This window comes from Talpa occidentalis, unplaced genomic scaffold (assembly GCF_014898055.3).
Source record: "Talpa occidentalis isolate TD23 unplaced genomic scaffold, MPIMG_talOcc4v2.1 talOcc4.13, whole genome shotgun sequence".
NCBI lineage: Eukaryota > Metazoa > Chordata > Mammalia > Eulipotyphla > Talpidae > Talpa > Talpa occidentalis.
In genome coordinates, this window is record NW_023601322.1 from 13,317,144 (window position 1) to 13,332,261 (window position 15,118).

Below are 15,118 nucleotides of genomic sequence, written 5' to 3' on the forward strand. Positions count from 1 at the left end.
TATGATTTTGACTGAGATTGCGCTGACTCTATAAAGCTATATTTAGAGATATTTGAGATCTTATAATACTGAGTTTTCTCACCCACGAATGCAAATAGTTCTGCTTAAAAAATCTTTAATTTCTCTCAGTAATATTTTGTAATTTTCAGTATACAAGACATTCACAATTTTTCAAAATCATACAACGTCACTAAACTCACTTATTCTAGATTCTTTTGGATTTTCTACATAAACCATAATGTCAGCAGCAAATATAGTTTTACTTCTTCTTTTCCTAGCTGGCTTCCTTTAGTTTCTTTTTCTTACCTTATTGCACCATCTGAAAACTCCAGGATAGTGTTGAAGAGAGTATTTGAGAGAAGGCATCATTTACTTGTTTCTGATATTTGCATCTGCCTTTCTTGTTTTATGTTCTTCAGGGACAGAAGAAGTCTCTTACCTTGGTGTTGCTAGTCTTCAGCATGGAAGCTGATATAACAATTACTTAGCAAAAGGGTGGTCAGAAAAAAGAAATGCACAGTTTAGTGGAAGAGAGAAGAGAGATAGACATGGGAATACAAAGTCCTATGACATGCAAGTGGAAAACAAGCTGCAGGGAACAAGAATGCCTAGTCCTGCTTACAGCAGAGTGAGAGACTGTGAGAAAGGACTCATGGGAGACTTTCTGGAGAAAGTGATAATGAACTGGACCTGGAGGCATCAACAGAAAGGAGAAGGTGGAAATCATTTTAAGCAAAATGAAAGACAGACAGATAGCTCAAAGTGTATTTGGGGAAACAGAAGTAAATGCTAAGGCATTGTTATGTCTTCTTAGGATGGAGCGGACTTTTACTTCAAAGGGAATTTCTAGGAGCTATTTGGATGAAAGGCAATCCCGAGGGCTGTGGGAGATCATCCTGCTATTCTTAGGGAACTTTTATGGAGTTTAGTGGACGCTAGTATTTTTGCTCTAACGAGAAACTGATGCTAAACCCTCCTAGTATAAAATAATTATACTAGAAATCTAATAAATAGGAGATAAGGATCTAGCATTTGTTCTCAATAATGGATACTGTCTGAAGGACTGAATATCCACTCAGGAAGTTGTTCTTGGCAAAACATGCTTTCAAATTCTTCTCAAAGTCCAACAGGGTAGATGGTAAGGTCCTATATTAACACACTTCATTATTACTCATTTTTCTTATTAATCTCATAAAGTCTTATTTGCTTTTATTTCTCTATGAAACTTGCAATCCAACAGTTAGTGCTTTAAATAAGCCCACACACTTTCCCCACATAGACTCAAAATACACACACACATATACACACACATATGCATGACACGCAAAGAGAAGAGATGATTTATCCATATGTGTAAACTAACGTCTTAAGAGAGGATGTGCCTTCTTGTCTTTTCTTCATCAGACACCAGGGTAGATTCTAGTGAGGGATGAGTTTCTTAGAAGGATCCTGGAATGACATTTTGGTGGAGATTCTTTCTTCCATTTGAAGCGAGGTAAATTCTCAAACACAGGACATATATCTTCATTGGCACGAAGCCATGACAACCTATTTCAGAGTCCATTTAAATGGAGAAAAGTGGAGAAGGGTTAGTAGCTGATGAGTTATGTTTTTGGACCTCTACCATCCCACCCAAAACCCACTTGGTATATGACATTTTAAACCATCAACTATGTTTACATATCCTGGCCTGATCGGACTTAGCAAAGAAGCAGGGAGACTGGGCACACACTCTGACTGACTTTCGAATCAGGACCAGATTAGGAGACCCCATTCTGAGAGGCTACATTTTGACTCTGATTAGTAGCACTGCTTTCTGATCCTACCATGTATGCTTGTCCTTACCACTGCATTCAGTATAAATCTGTGTGTAGGTCCGTATTTCTCACCACATGTTTAGTAGCCATAGTACCCTATTAGCAATGAACTACTCATTCAGACTCAAATGCTCTTACTTTATTCTTCACCATCTCCTTTCATACTAACAATTGAATTGAATGAAAGAAATGTATTGGGAAAGTTGCTTTCAACTACTCTAGATCCAGCCTTCCTTTCTTTCTTTCCACTGCTAGCTTAGTGGGCTCTGTGGGACTAAAGTTTGTTTTTGTTTTTTTGCCTACTCTTAGGCTCTTTAAAGATTTTTTTTTCTTTTTTAAAGATTTATTTATTTATTTATACAAGCACTGGGTACAGCCAGAAGCGCGGGAGGGTGAGAGAATTCACCAGAGCCAGAGCAGGGAGCAGAGCAGGCAGACTGAAGAAGTACACTGCTGAGGGGAGCAGCGGGCGGCAGGAGAGGTCTGTGCGCCATGTGGGACCCTCCTCCGGTGGCCGGGGAGCAGCCGGGGATTGAACCGGCACTGCAGAGGCTGCGGGCAGCTTTGCAACCCAGCGCTCAACTGCTGTGCCACTGGGGAGGCCCATACTACTCTTAGGCTTTTACTTAAAATTTAAATTGCCTTTAGAATTTACCTTCTTTGTCTTTTGAGAGGAGGAAACAAGAAGAGGTATGCTTGAAGAATAGGAATTTATTAAGGGGAAAGAAGTAGAAAGAGCTGCAAAATGCGCGCCTATTTGGGAGTAGTTTTAGACATCTCCTTACCCTATCTCATGACAGGCATCAAGATAGTTGCCCGCAAGTGGTAAAACGTGCCCACTTCACCCCATCCAGGCATCTCAGGAATAGGTGTCCTTCATGTAGCTGGAGAATTAAAGGGGATATTTATTGGCTATAATCTAGCTAACACTGGGTTGCATTTTGCACACCTGTGTTGTGTTGTTGTCTAGTTTCAGCCAGGACTTAGCCCTGCATTTTAGAGCTCTGAAAGTGCCTGGGGATACCTAAGATTCTCAAGTGTTCTCTGGACACATTCTCCAGACAGCCTTGTCTAAGAAGGTAATGATCCACCCTGTTAAACTATAGATATTTCCTAACTCTAGTGAAATAAGAATGGATTAATTTAAGAAGAAACTGCTTAAGCCTCTTTCTTCCTGAAGCCTCTACTGAGTTGCTACAGTCTTTGGTAAACATGCACATGATTCTCTGCTCCACATTATTCCTCATTATCACGCCAATTATCAGTAAGTGGGGGGATAAAGTTTATAACTCTGCAGCAAAGAAAAGGCCTACATTCACTAGGGAAGTGATATAAACAAATGACAAGTGGTGATTTTCATGAACCTCAACCAACCACAGCTGCATTAAACCGATGACCCAAGAAGTCTGGTATTTTGTTATCATATAGTATACAGCCCAATATCAACACTCTGAAGGAAAAACATGTGTGAGAGAAACAATCCAGTTTCTGCCAAACATTGGGATAAAGGCTAAACAAGCAGCTGATGATTTAAGACAGAGATATGGAAAATGCAAGGTCAATGATTCTTGACCATGTCTTTGCAAAAGGCAGGACAAACTCAGAAAATTCCTCATAATACAACTCCAACACCACCTCCATTGAATTAGACAGCTGTGTATTTCACAATGAACATGAGAGATAAAAGCTCATGGCTAGAGGGACACAAGCGGGTCATCTTTCTCATAGTCAAGTTCAGTTCAATTCAGTACAATCCAAAAAACATTTATTGAGCCCCTATCAGGAACAAGACTATTAGGAAGGATGTGAAGGCACCTGAGTTTCTGCATTCAAAGTATATGACATATGATGGCAAAACAAGGAATAGAATACTAACTATGAAAGGTGGGTTGTATTAAGGACCCTCTGCTGTAGAGACAGAGTATCTGGGTCCAGAGAACTGTAGCAGTTCAGTGGAGAAGGAGACAGTTGGGTTGGACATTAAGTACTGAGTTGAATTCAACCCAGTGGAACTGGAGAGAGGTATAGGGAAAGTGTGAGAATGCTTGAGAATGATAGAGCTGGATCGTGAGGGACCTTGAATAGCATGCCAATGGGATTAATTTTCAGATTGAGAAATCCATTCATTCGACGAGCATTTATTGAGCACATACTATGTAAAGGTAGACACTATTATAGTGGTGATTTAGAGGGGAGTTCTCTTCTCACGTGAGGTTCATATTTTAGTGGGAGAAATAAGGCAGTTAAAGTGTGGACAAGTCAAAAAGATAATTTTAAGGAGCAATAATTGCTGGGAAGAAAATAAGGCAGGAAAATGTGAGAGAAGCAGAATGGGGATGGTTAAGGGTGGTCTCTCAAAAAATATGGCATTTGTGATAAGACCTCACTGATCAGAGAAATTAGTTATACAAAGATAAGGGAGGTGGGAGAGTTCCACATAGAGAAACAGAAAAGAATAAAATCCAAGAGAAGAATGTGCTTGGTATGTTTAAGAAACAAATGATCAGGGAATCTAGATCATAGAAAGTGCAGGGACAGTGAGATGTGATTAGAGGGGTGAGCAGAGCCTCTCATGTAGGGCCCTATAGGCCACTGCAGCACCCGGGCTCTATTCTGAGTGCAATGGGAAGTCACTGTGGGCTTGAGGCTGGCAAATATCATTTGCAGGCTTCATCTTTGTGCTGGCATGAATTGATTATAGGGGGTTAAGCATGGACACAGAGAGAAGTCCATGGAGAGGCTCCTAAATTTCAGGTGACATGTGAGGGTGACTTGGCCGTAGAGTATACCAAGGAAGAAGGGGAGAAGTGACTGACTTGGCATGAATATATATACATATATATGTATTTTAAAGATTTACTTTAAGAATAAAGTAAGAACTGGGGTGTAGGCCAGAGGTGTGAGGGGCGAGAGGATTCACCAGAGACAGACTGGGGAGCAGAACAGGCGGATTGACTGAAATACACTGCTGAGGGGAGCAGCGGGCAAGACAGGAGAGGTCTGCTGTGCCATGTGGGTAACTCCTTGCCAGGGCTTGCACTCATGCTACCTGCTTGAACTCATGCTAGCAATAGCTTGATAGTGCTGAGATTTAACCCCTGTGCCACCAGGGAGTTGGCATATGTTTTGAAGTTAGTGCCTATAGCAGTTGGTATTGATATTGGAGAGAGGAAAAGAACAATGCAAGATGGCCCTGAGTTTTACCTTGAGCATGTGGTTGTATCCTTTGCAGAGATGGGAAAGACTGAATGAGACTGATCTGAGGGACACAACAAAGTATCTTCTTAGATTTTTAAGTTTGAGTTGCCTATTAATCATCAAGGGGGTGTGTCCAGTGGGTGGCTATCATGTGAGTTTTTGTTTTGATATCAGGGCAAAGGTCATGGTTGTAAATACTAACATCAGGCATGAACTTAGCCTAGAGGAATAAATAATATGGGTTGATTTATTTTGTAAAACATGTGTGTGTGTGTGTGTGTGTGTGTGTGTGTGTTTTAGGAAGGCTGACTAATGAGAATAAAAGTTGTACAAATACTGATATTGTTATGAAAACGATGCTTGATCATCAGACCAAATTCCCAAGCTTAAAAACACATTCCAGCAAGAGAAACACTGATTAAAAATTAACATATTGACTAATATGTACATTGATATTGTTTTCCTTGTGTACAACAAATATTTGAATTTCCTACATTTCCTATGTATTTACTTTATTACAATGAGATGAGAAGGTCCAGTAGGTATTTTTTTTTTAAGATTTATTTATTTATTTATTTATTTATTTATTTATTTATTTATTTATTTATACAAGCACTGGGTACAGTCAGAAGCACGGGAGGGTGAGAGAATTCACCAGAGCCAGAGCGGGGAGCAGAACAGGCAGAAGGACCGAAGTACACTGCTGAGGGGAGCAGCGGGCGGCAGGAGAGGTCTGCGCGCCATGTGGGACCCTCCTCCAGTGGCCGGGGAGCAGCCGGGGATCGAACCGGTGCTACAGAGGCTGTGGGCAGCTTCGCAACCCAGCGCTCAACCACTGCGCCACTGGGGAGGCCCTCCAGTAGGTTTTTTGAACCAGTAAAATTTTGTTGTAACCTTGGGCTTTGAAGAAAATTTCGTTGCTTATTTACAACATGTTCTGAGTTCATTAGAAAATGAAAAAATATAAATGTGCTGGCCTAAATATGATAATACTTTTAAAATTCAAAATGAAAATTTCCTTTTAATGGTCTCTGAATTCCTAATTCTTGGACCTTTGGATTACTGTAGAGAAAACAATTAAGTAATATAGGCAGTATGATTTCAGAGAGAAGACCGTGTAGAGGTTCTTTGAGGCTGGGGTATTTTAGGGATGCTTCATCCATGCTAAACAATAATTGCATCAATAATAATGAACTCCCTCAACAGAAATTTATTAGTTCCTCCATCTCCATGAGAAATCTTTCAAAGGCCTCTTTATTAGCTGAAATTCTCTCTTGCATGATGTGCAAATGGGAATGAAATAAAGCCTGAGAATGTGGTCAGGCAGACTGAGATGGAATAAGCAGACCAAACAATATTGAACCAAAAAGAAATGCATGAACTGCAGTACATCTGGTGAGTATGCATGCCATTGCTCTATGCTAGAAACCATTACAAACCATTTGGAATGATCAAAAAAATTGCTGCCCAGGTGCAGCAGTTTATACTTTGAAAATGAAATAAATCTAGTGGATACTGTGGACGAAGAACTCGCAAAATCTTATTAGAAAAATAAATCTGCTTTGAGTTAGAAGAGTGAAAAAATCCTAACAAATTACTGGAGAAGAAGTGTTGCAAAACTCAATACATTCATGTTTATTCAATAATCACACACATGTTCCATTAAGAAATGCAGAAAAAAAGTGCAATAAATATTGACTTTCACAGCAAAATGTAGAAGTATATGTGCAAAGAATAATGAATCCTTTTCATGACAGTTTGAGAAAAATAGAAACTTTGAGCCATTTATACAGGTTGAAAAATAAGAAAGCTACCCCCTTTAGGAGTCAGGGAAAATGTATTTTTAGTTAGTTGTACAGAGATTATTCATTTGACTTAATCTTTATATGTAGGAAAAAACTCATTTGTGTTTGGTTCTTTCTTCAATGTAGGACATTTTGGCTTTGAGCGTTTTTTTTTTTTTTTTTGTTTGGGAAGGGAGCATAATCATGGGTCAGCTCCCCCTCTCATGCTGTTGATTTTCCTAAAGTTCCCTGAAATTCAGTGTTACTAGCCTTAGGGGGTTTGGGCCTTGGTGGAAACCCACTGTGGTCTAAGTACTTCATACTACCCCCTGGCAATTTTTCTAACCAGCAGTAATCATATTAAAATGAGCTTAAGAACAAATTTGAGTGGGGGAAAATAGCAAAAGAACATTTTAGGAACTCCTTAGCTCTGCTGATCAGACTGTAACTTGATACACTCGTGAGAGGGGAGTGTGCACAACTGGGAAATGTAAATCAAAGAGCTTTAAAAATGTTCATGACCTCTAACCTTTATTAATTCCATGGGATCCTAAGAAAATCGCAGATACAGATGCATAACAATTTTCATGCAAAGATATTCAACAGCATTCTGCATTATCATGAAAATTTGGAATGGAACTAAATTTCAATGGTAAAATGACTTAATAAATTTAACTGTGGTTTATGGTAGACTAGAGTGAAACTTACAGCAATTGTGTTTTAAAGAATATTTTTACCTACAAAACGGTTTGTGATGTATTGCTAAATTTAAAAGCCAAAACAATACAAACAATGCATATAGTTTAGCTTCTGTAGTATATGTTAATATGTTGGCTGCATAGAAAAAAGACTGGAAGGAAATATTTAACCAATATTAACTGTTTTGGAATTATGCATGACTTAAATATTCCCAGTTTTGTACTTTTGTGTATTTCCAAACTGTGCTGGCAATTGCTTTTATATTTAGGAAGGCAAAAATAAGTGTTATTAAAGAAAAAGGCAACTGAAAAGTTAAAGGGAGAATTCTGCTTTAGTTTTGGAAAAAGAAAGCAGAATTCAAGTCTTATTTGTTTTTCTGAATCAGTGGATGAAATCCATCCCACTCTTTTAAGTGTCTACCTGGCTGGCGGTAGAGTCGAGTCTTCGTATGGGCAGGATCTGGGTCAACAACTCCAAAATGTGAAACACTGGTTGGACCTAGAAGAATGCCCATTAATTCAACCGGAAGGAGCTAATCTCTGGAAGTACCCAATCTGCTGTGTGATTCCTGTTGGGAGAACTGAACGGCAGGCTCCACCTCCAGAAACTTACTTAACCCCTAACCCCCTGCAGTGTAGAGCTTTCATTGGCCCCCCACTGATTTCTCAAGAGTTCCCAGGGTTATCATCAGCTTGGTGGGGCATAACACACTAAGAGACACGGGCCCTGGGTTTTGCAGCTCCACGTGAAAATGCGGACACAATCACTCGTCCTCAACATTATAAGATCATATAATGATGCTTGGTAAATTGCTTTGAGATCCACAGGCAAGTCTAAAATTCCATTACCAGTCTTTAATCGGTATTTCTAGTCACTCATGTAAGAACCATTGAAAACCATTGATCCTCAACTTTATATAGTCCTCAGTAAGTGAGTCTGGGAAAGTTTAGGTGCCAAGATCTCAGCAAACTAACAGACTAAGCAAATGTAATAGGTTTAGGCAGATAAACCAATGCAAATCAACGTAAATATGAAGATAAGGAAAATTTGTAAGAAAAATAAATCTGAAAAAGAATGCTTTGGTCATAATGAGTACAAGTTGAAATAAATGGAAATATTCACTATCGGTTTGGACTATCATTTAGTCCTCCCTTTAATAGAAACAATATTTGAACATTTGTTTCATTACCAAGAAATTAATTTCCCAGTTTGAAAATTTTTGACCAATGCTCCTTTGCCCAGTATGAAGATTTTAGCTATTTTTCAGTAATGTTAAAAGGAATTCTTTCAGCACTTTTAATATTTACATATTGATATTTATATGGGAGTTTGTATTATGAGTTTCATTGGCTTTACCCATCTGTTCTACCAGGGGGGATGGTGGTAAACTCAATGAAAAATGTCTATTGGTTTTATGTGTAATTGTTGATTTTTGTTTTTTCACTAGTTCTATGTACCTTGTTTGTCAATTAATATCGTGGCACTACAGTTAGTTTTATAGAGATCTATCCATCCATCCATCCCCCCATCCGTCCATCCATCCATCCATCTATCCATCCATCCATCCCTACCTGCCTTACGCCTGTGTCAAAAGTAGTTTCAGATGTCTTACAAAATATAAAGCAAGAGGAAATGGTTAAGAAAAATAGGACAAAGGCAGACTGGTAAGAAAGATTTAAAAAAAGTGAAGAATGAGTTTAATGACTCATTTCTTCTGTGTTTCCCAGAAGGACCAAAATTCTAGTGGCCAAGAGAGTCAGTCACAAAATTATCAGAAAACAGTTATGAGTTTGTTTTAGATGGTGTAATTTCTATGTAAGATTTAAGGTTGAAAAGACATTCTCCCCCAAAAGACATGCTCATTAGGCACACAATTCACAGTGGTCCTGAGAGTAAGGTAGATGTGTGTGTAGGTAGAACACATTCATTCTTGGCCCTTCACAGGAAAACTTTGTTGACTCCTGGCCTGGATGTTGTACAATGTTTTGCAATGTGCAGATATCTTGTTTCCCTTCTGGAAAAGTTGTCACTTAATATATGCTTATGTTTTTTCTCTCTTTCACAGATTGAGTGGGGTCTATTACTGAAACCTCTTTCTGTATCCAAGCATATATCACTGAGCTTTCCATATGTTGAGTTTACTTATCGTTCATTCTAATAAACTTGAGGGCATTAAGATAATTTTCTCTGTTGAATATATATATAATCAAAATTTCTTATTAAAATTCTACTTTAAAGAGTTTAATATTCTGTTTATGGATCAGCAATTTAGGATTACAGTCAGAATGTATTGTTTATGGTTTTGATAAATTATGGTTCTCTGTATGAGAGTAGACAAGTCAATGACAAAGTGCCCATGTCTGTAAATGGGGAATAATAATACTTGTTTATGTCTGTTTCACAGGGATGGTCTGAGGATACCAAGATTAGAAGCACTTTGTCATTTAAGCTATATTGGTGGCTGGAAAGTAATTTTCAGGATCATATTAGCAAAGTAAGTTTTCTGATTCTTATTTGTGACAAAGCTAAAATGTGGCTGTAGACATGTTCTTTAATAAATTAAGAAGAATGGAATAAATACTTACTATGGATTAACATAGTGAGTTACACTTATCAAATACTTTCTACATGCGGGGCAGTAGTTTTAAGAGTTGGCTTTTACAATGTCTTAGTTAGTTGCTTTGACTGCTGTAACAAAATACCATGCACTAGGTGACTTGAACAACAGAAATGTATTTTTCACAGTTCTGGGCGCTGGAAGTCTAAGTCCAGGCCATTGCGCTCAGATAAGTAAGGGAGGACTCTCTTACTGAATTGCAGATGGTCAACTTCTATCTGTATGCTCACACGGAGTGGGGAGGAGGCAGAGGGGATGGATATCTGATGTCTGGTGTCTTTCTTTATAAAGGTTTAATTGCATCAGGAGGAACCTACCTTCTTGATCTGATCTAACCCTGATCACCTCTCTACCCCAAATATCATCATATCGGGGATAGGACTCAACATGTAAATTTGGGGAGATACAATTCAGGTCATAGAATGTGGTAAACTAACATTGCCAGGGCTGTGGGATCTAAACTCGCGTCCTCCTTCTGGACTCTGCCTGCTGCCATGGTCCATGTTGCATCCCTCTGCACAAGTGCTGCTTGGACAGGGCTTCTGTGTCTGGATGGAGAGCCCTATGGCAGAGATGGGCTGCTCGCAGTTCAGCAAAAGCTGCTACTGAATAATATGGGTCATGCCTGAAAATCCCTTCAATTGGAAGTTCTGGTTCTTCACACAACAGTTTAATGTATAGTTTTGCTAGCTCGGAAAGGGTGACACATTGATGGGTGTATTGAAATCAGCCCATGGAAAATTACAAAAGTGTTTTTTTCTGCTAAAAGACTGATGGGGAAGGGAACTGGTGGGGAAAGGAACAGGAGGGAGTATTTATCCCAAGGTAATAATTCCCAGATTTTAAAGCAGTGTTACTGGGGATTTTGCAAAGTTTTGTAGTTCCTATTTATTTCCCCTTCCTTTAGATAACAAACAATATCCATTGAAATTTTAATGGGCTCATTTTTTTTCCTCATCTACAAATTAGAGATGATAATCTTTCTGCTGATATTCCACTTGAGATTGCGGAAATTTTTCTATTTGTCATTGTCATCATCATCATCATCAAAACTGTAATCAACTTCAACCAATTACTGAATAGTCATGATCATGGGTGTCAGGTACAAATATAAAGAGCCATCCAGAAAATACTTGACCTACCCTCGCCTTCCTTTCTTATTTTCCCTCTCTTTTAAAAAATCCTCAAGAAATCACTCCATTCCAAGGGTTTTTGCTGACAGTCACTTTGTAGGCACACTATTTCTTTAAAACTTTAGTAATGTCTGACCCACAGCGGTGATGAACAAATGGTAAGAATCATGCCTTTAGCTACTTAGATGAATGGATACCAGTACTGTACTTCTGCTCAAATAATGAGTCCACATTCCATTTCTGAATCTTTAAGTCCTCATTATAGTCACTTATGCCAATTTGTTAGAAAAAAATACAGCTAATTACATTTCCAGTGTCACTATATATGGGAAATCAGAATATCGGATATAATGTTTATTATTTCTTCATACAAAAGGGAAAACACAAATTCTTTTAATTGCATCTTTAATAATAAAAAGGAACATAATCATTTACTAGTGGAAGATGTATGAATTTCATGGGGCTTTGCGCACCAGCATTTTGTCCTGTTACTTCTCTATTATTCTCACAGCATTAATTATTGGGGCCTAATTAGGCAAAATTACAGTATAGATTCTAATGAAGTCTCTAGATTCTTTAAAAAAACCCAAAAACCCTAACTATCTTTCCACATCTTTTTGAAGTTAGTATTAGTAATGTAAGTCTGCCTGGTCTTCTTTTTCTACTCAGTCTTGGAAATACTTAATATTTTTCTTGGTTACTGGTCAAAGGTTGGGAGTTGTTTTCTTTCAGTCAGTTTTGGTTTGCTTCTACACCTACCTCACTAAAAATGATTCACCAAAAATGATTTGGGATCAGAAAACAAAGGAGTAAGGCAGTGGAGAAGACATTGAGGTTTTACGGTTGGAGAGTTGTTTCAGACTTGGTTCCAGCAACTTCCTTTCTCACCTGCTGTGAAGTCCTATCCACCCAATATCTAACTGGAGGTGCTGTTAGCTCTATCTGAAGGAAGCTAAAAAGAATCATGGCGGTGTGATAACAATTTTAATGTAGTGACACAAAGTCGGTGGTAATGAAACTGGTATCCCTCTTGAAAAAAATTGCCAGTGCTCATAGAACTAGCTGAACCCATCAAAGAGAGCAAATATGAAAAGAAAAAAAGAATGTGATATTCCTAATTGAACTGGAAGAAGAAAGTTTTCTGAATAGTGTGGGCAAAAAATACTTTTATTTTCCATTAATAGGAGAGAATTACATTCCCAGAGATATTCGCCTAACATTTGCTTTTTAATTAAAATCTCATCTTAAATTATGAGCTATTATTGTTTTTTTCTTTTTTGGCTTGGATTGCTAATAGCTGTAAATAATCATCTATATTGGGTTCATCTTATCTTTTTTGGAGGCCCATGTAAGCTCAGGCACCTAGAGATTTAATTATAGAGCTCAATCCTTCTCTGTTATTTTCATAGACAGGCTCCTGTAATCAAGCTGATCCTTGGCAACTGTTCACTGGAAACTCCTTTGACACCCATCAAGTCGTTCTCTTCATTAATGCCTTAATAAGTCTTCGGAATCAAAGAATAACTCAAAAAGAAACGTAATTTCAGAGACCAGAGTCAAAATGAACCTTAAGGATGTTTGATATGCTACCATGCAAACAAGAAATGGACTGATTAGGGGAAAGGGAAGGGATCAGTAAACCCCAAGGGGTATTGAATGGAATGGGGATGGCCCACACATTTGTGAACCTCTAATCCTCCTGAAAGTTTTGGAATTTGGGAGATTTGTGTAAACTTGACCACTAGGCCACCTAACACATTTTGTTTACATTTAGATTTAGAGATTTTGAGAAAGTGTTAGAAAACTTTGAGATTCTGCCTCCTGAAATAGAATCCTTAAATGAAATCTAAAATTTCATAAATAGTGAGATATTCTAGTAATAGTTGAAATGCAACATGATATCACTCACATGCTCAACAAGATCCGGGAAACTATCTTGAGTAAGGCAGGCAGATAAGAAATTTATTTAACATATTTAAGTCAAGTCTTTCTGAAGATGTGATTTGACATAATGTCCATGTGGATAAATGAGATTATTATAGTAAACAAAAAGCAAACACCCAAAGCAAAATGATTGAATTCAGTGAAGCAAGTCATTAAAAACTTATCTGATATTTAATAAACAGATTGACTAAAAATTTTCACTTTGTTGCTAAGATTGTGAGAAAACAGGCTTGTAGTTCTTCTACTTGCAAAAAAAAAAAAAAATTTCCTCACATAAGAAGCCATCTCTGCTACCATTTCCACTCCATAGCTGCAAATGAAACTCACCTTCTATTCTGAAAGAAAATAGAAGCCATGTTCCAGAAGATTTCTTATACACACACACCCCAATTTTTTTTTTCTGTCGAACCTGCAGGTCAACCTGTACCTGCATCCATGCTTTCCTGTCACCTCCTGTTGGAGTAAGCAGAGTTAGTTGGCATGGAAAGAGGCCTGACTTTTTTGTAGTGCTCCGGGAGAGAGAAGCAGACCTAAGGAGACAGGAGAGAGTGAGCGACCTGGGGGGATAGTCCCTATCCTGGAGGTAGGGGGTCAGGCACAGGACTCTCACTGGCTGAAAAGGCCCACATCCAGGCACAGATTAGATCAGCATTGACTGTGAACAGAAACACAGGCCTCCCCATCTGCAAACAGCCCAGGAACTTGGCCTCTCCCATGGGGGAGCGGGAAAGAAAGGCTGTGATTCAATTTCCCACAATATACCGGGGGAGGATTACTCTGAGTTACATTTCACTTGAGTCCAGAAAAAGAAAGAAATTTGATGTCTTGCACACCTGTTTGTAGATTAAAATTCATACTAGTGTGAATGAGCCCCAAGCACAAGAAACATGAAGAAAACAACACCAAAGCACATCATAATCAATTTGTTCAACACCAGCGATAAAGGGAAAATCTTAAAAGCAGCCAGAAAAACAACAGGCATTACGCACAGCACCAGAGATAAGAAAGACCCTAGATTTCTTGTCGGAAACAATGTGAGCGAGAAGGCAGCGGAGCCACCTCTTCAAAGTGCTGAAAGAACGAAACTGCCGGCGTACAATTCTTCACCCAGAGTAAAGAGCGCTCAGAAATGAAGGCAAAACCAAGGTTTTCTTTTAGAAATACAAAAGCTGAAGGGATGTATCACCAGCAAACCCACATTCCACAAAGTGTTAAAAGGAATCCTTCAAGGAGAAGAAAATGACACCATGTGGGAACGTGGATCTACACTGACGGTTCTCAAATGGGGTGAATTAGACACTTCCCCACCTTGGGAGAGTTGAAAATATCTGGTGGCAGCTTGGGGGTGGGAGGAGGGTGAAATGCTAGCTCTAGTGGGGAGAGGCTGGGGGTGCTACTGAACATTCTATGGTGGGAGATTCCCCACCTCCCAGTCAACACCCCCAAACCATGTCAATGATAGTAAGTCCAAAGAATCCTTATCTAAACCAAGGAATGACAAAGGTGAATGTATTTTTCTTACTATTTAAATCTCTTCAAAAGATGATTGGTTATTTAAACTAAAATAATAATGTAGTGCGGGCTTTATAATAAATATAAAAGTAAAATCCGAGGTAACAGCACAGAGGCTGAGGGTCAAAAAATGGAAGTAGACTATTGAAGATAGATTGGGTGAGTTAAGTATGTACACTGTGAATCCTAAAGTAATTATAATCCTAAAATAATAAAAGAAAAAAGATATAGCTAGTAAGGTAGCAAAGGAGACAAATGAGTCACAAAAATAATCAGCATTCAAAAGAAGAGAAAGAAAAGGGGGGGGAGAAATAGAAAAAAAATAGTAAGATGACAGATTCAAATCTAAATATATTAATAATCATTGTTAGTTTAAAAGAACATAACACTGCAATTAGAAGGTAGACATTATCA

The 15,118-nt window shown here is 38.4% G+C and overlaps 1 long non-coding RNA gene across 1 annotated transcript in view; it reads left to right on the forward strand.

Annotated features, from left to right (window-relative positions):
• Positions 1-13,261, forward strand: part of LOC129145583 (uncharacterized) — a 134,503-nt gene extending 121,242 nt beyond the window's left edge. The window contains exons 2-3 of the long non-coding RNA XR_008551344.1: positions 9,903-9,992; positions 12,658-13,261. This is a non-coding gene — a long non-coding RNA (uncharacterized LOC129145583). The remainder of the gene's footprint in view (positions 1-9,902; positions 9,993-12,657) is intronic.
• The last annotated feature ends 1,857 nt before the right edge of the window (positions 13,262-15,118 follow it).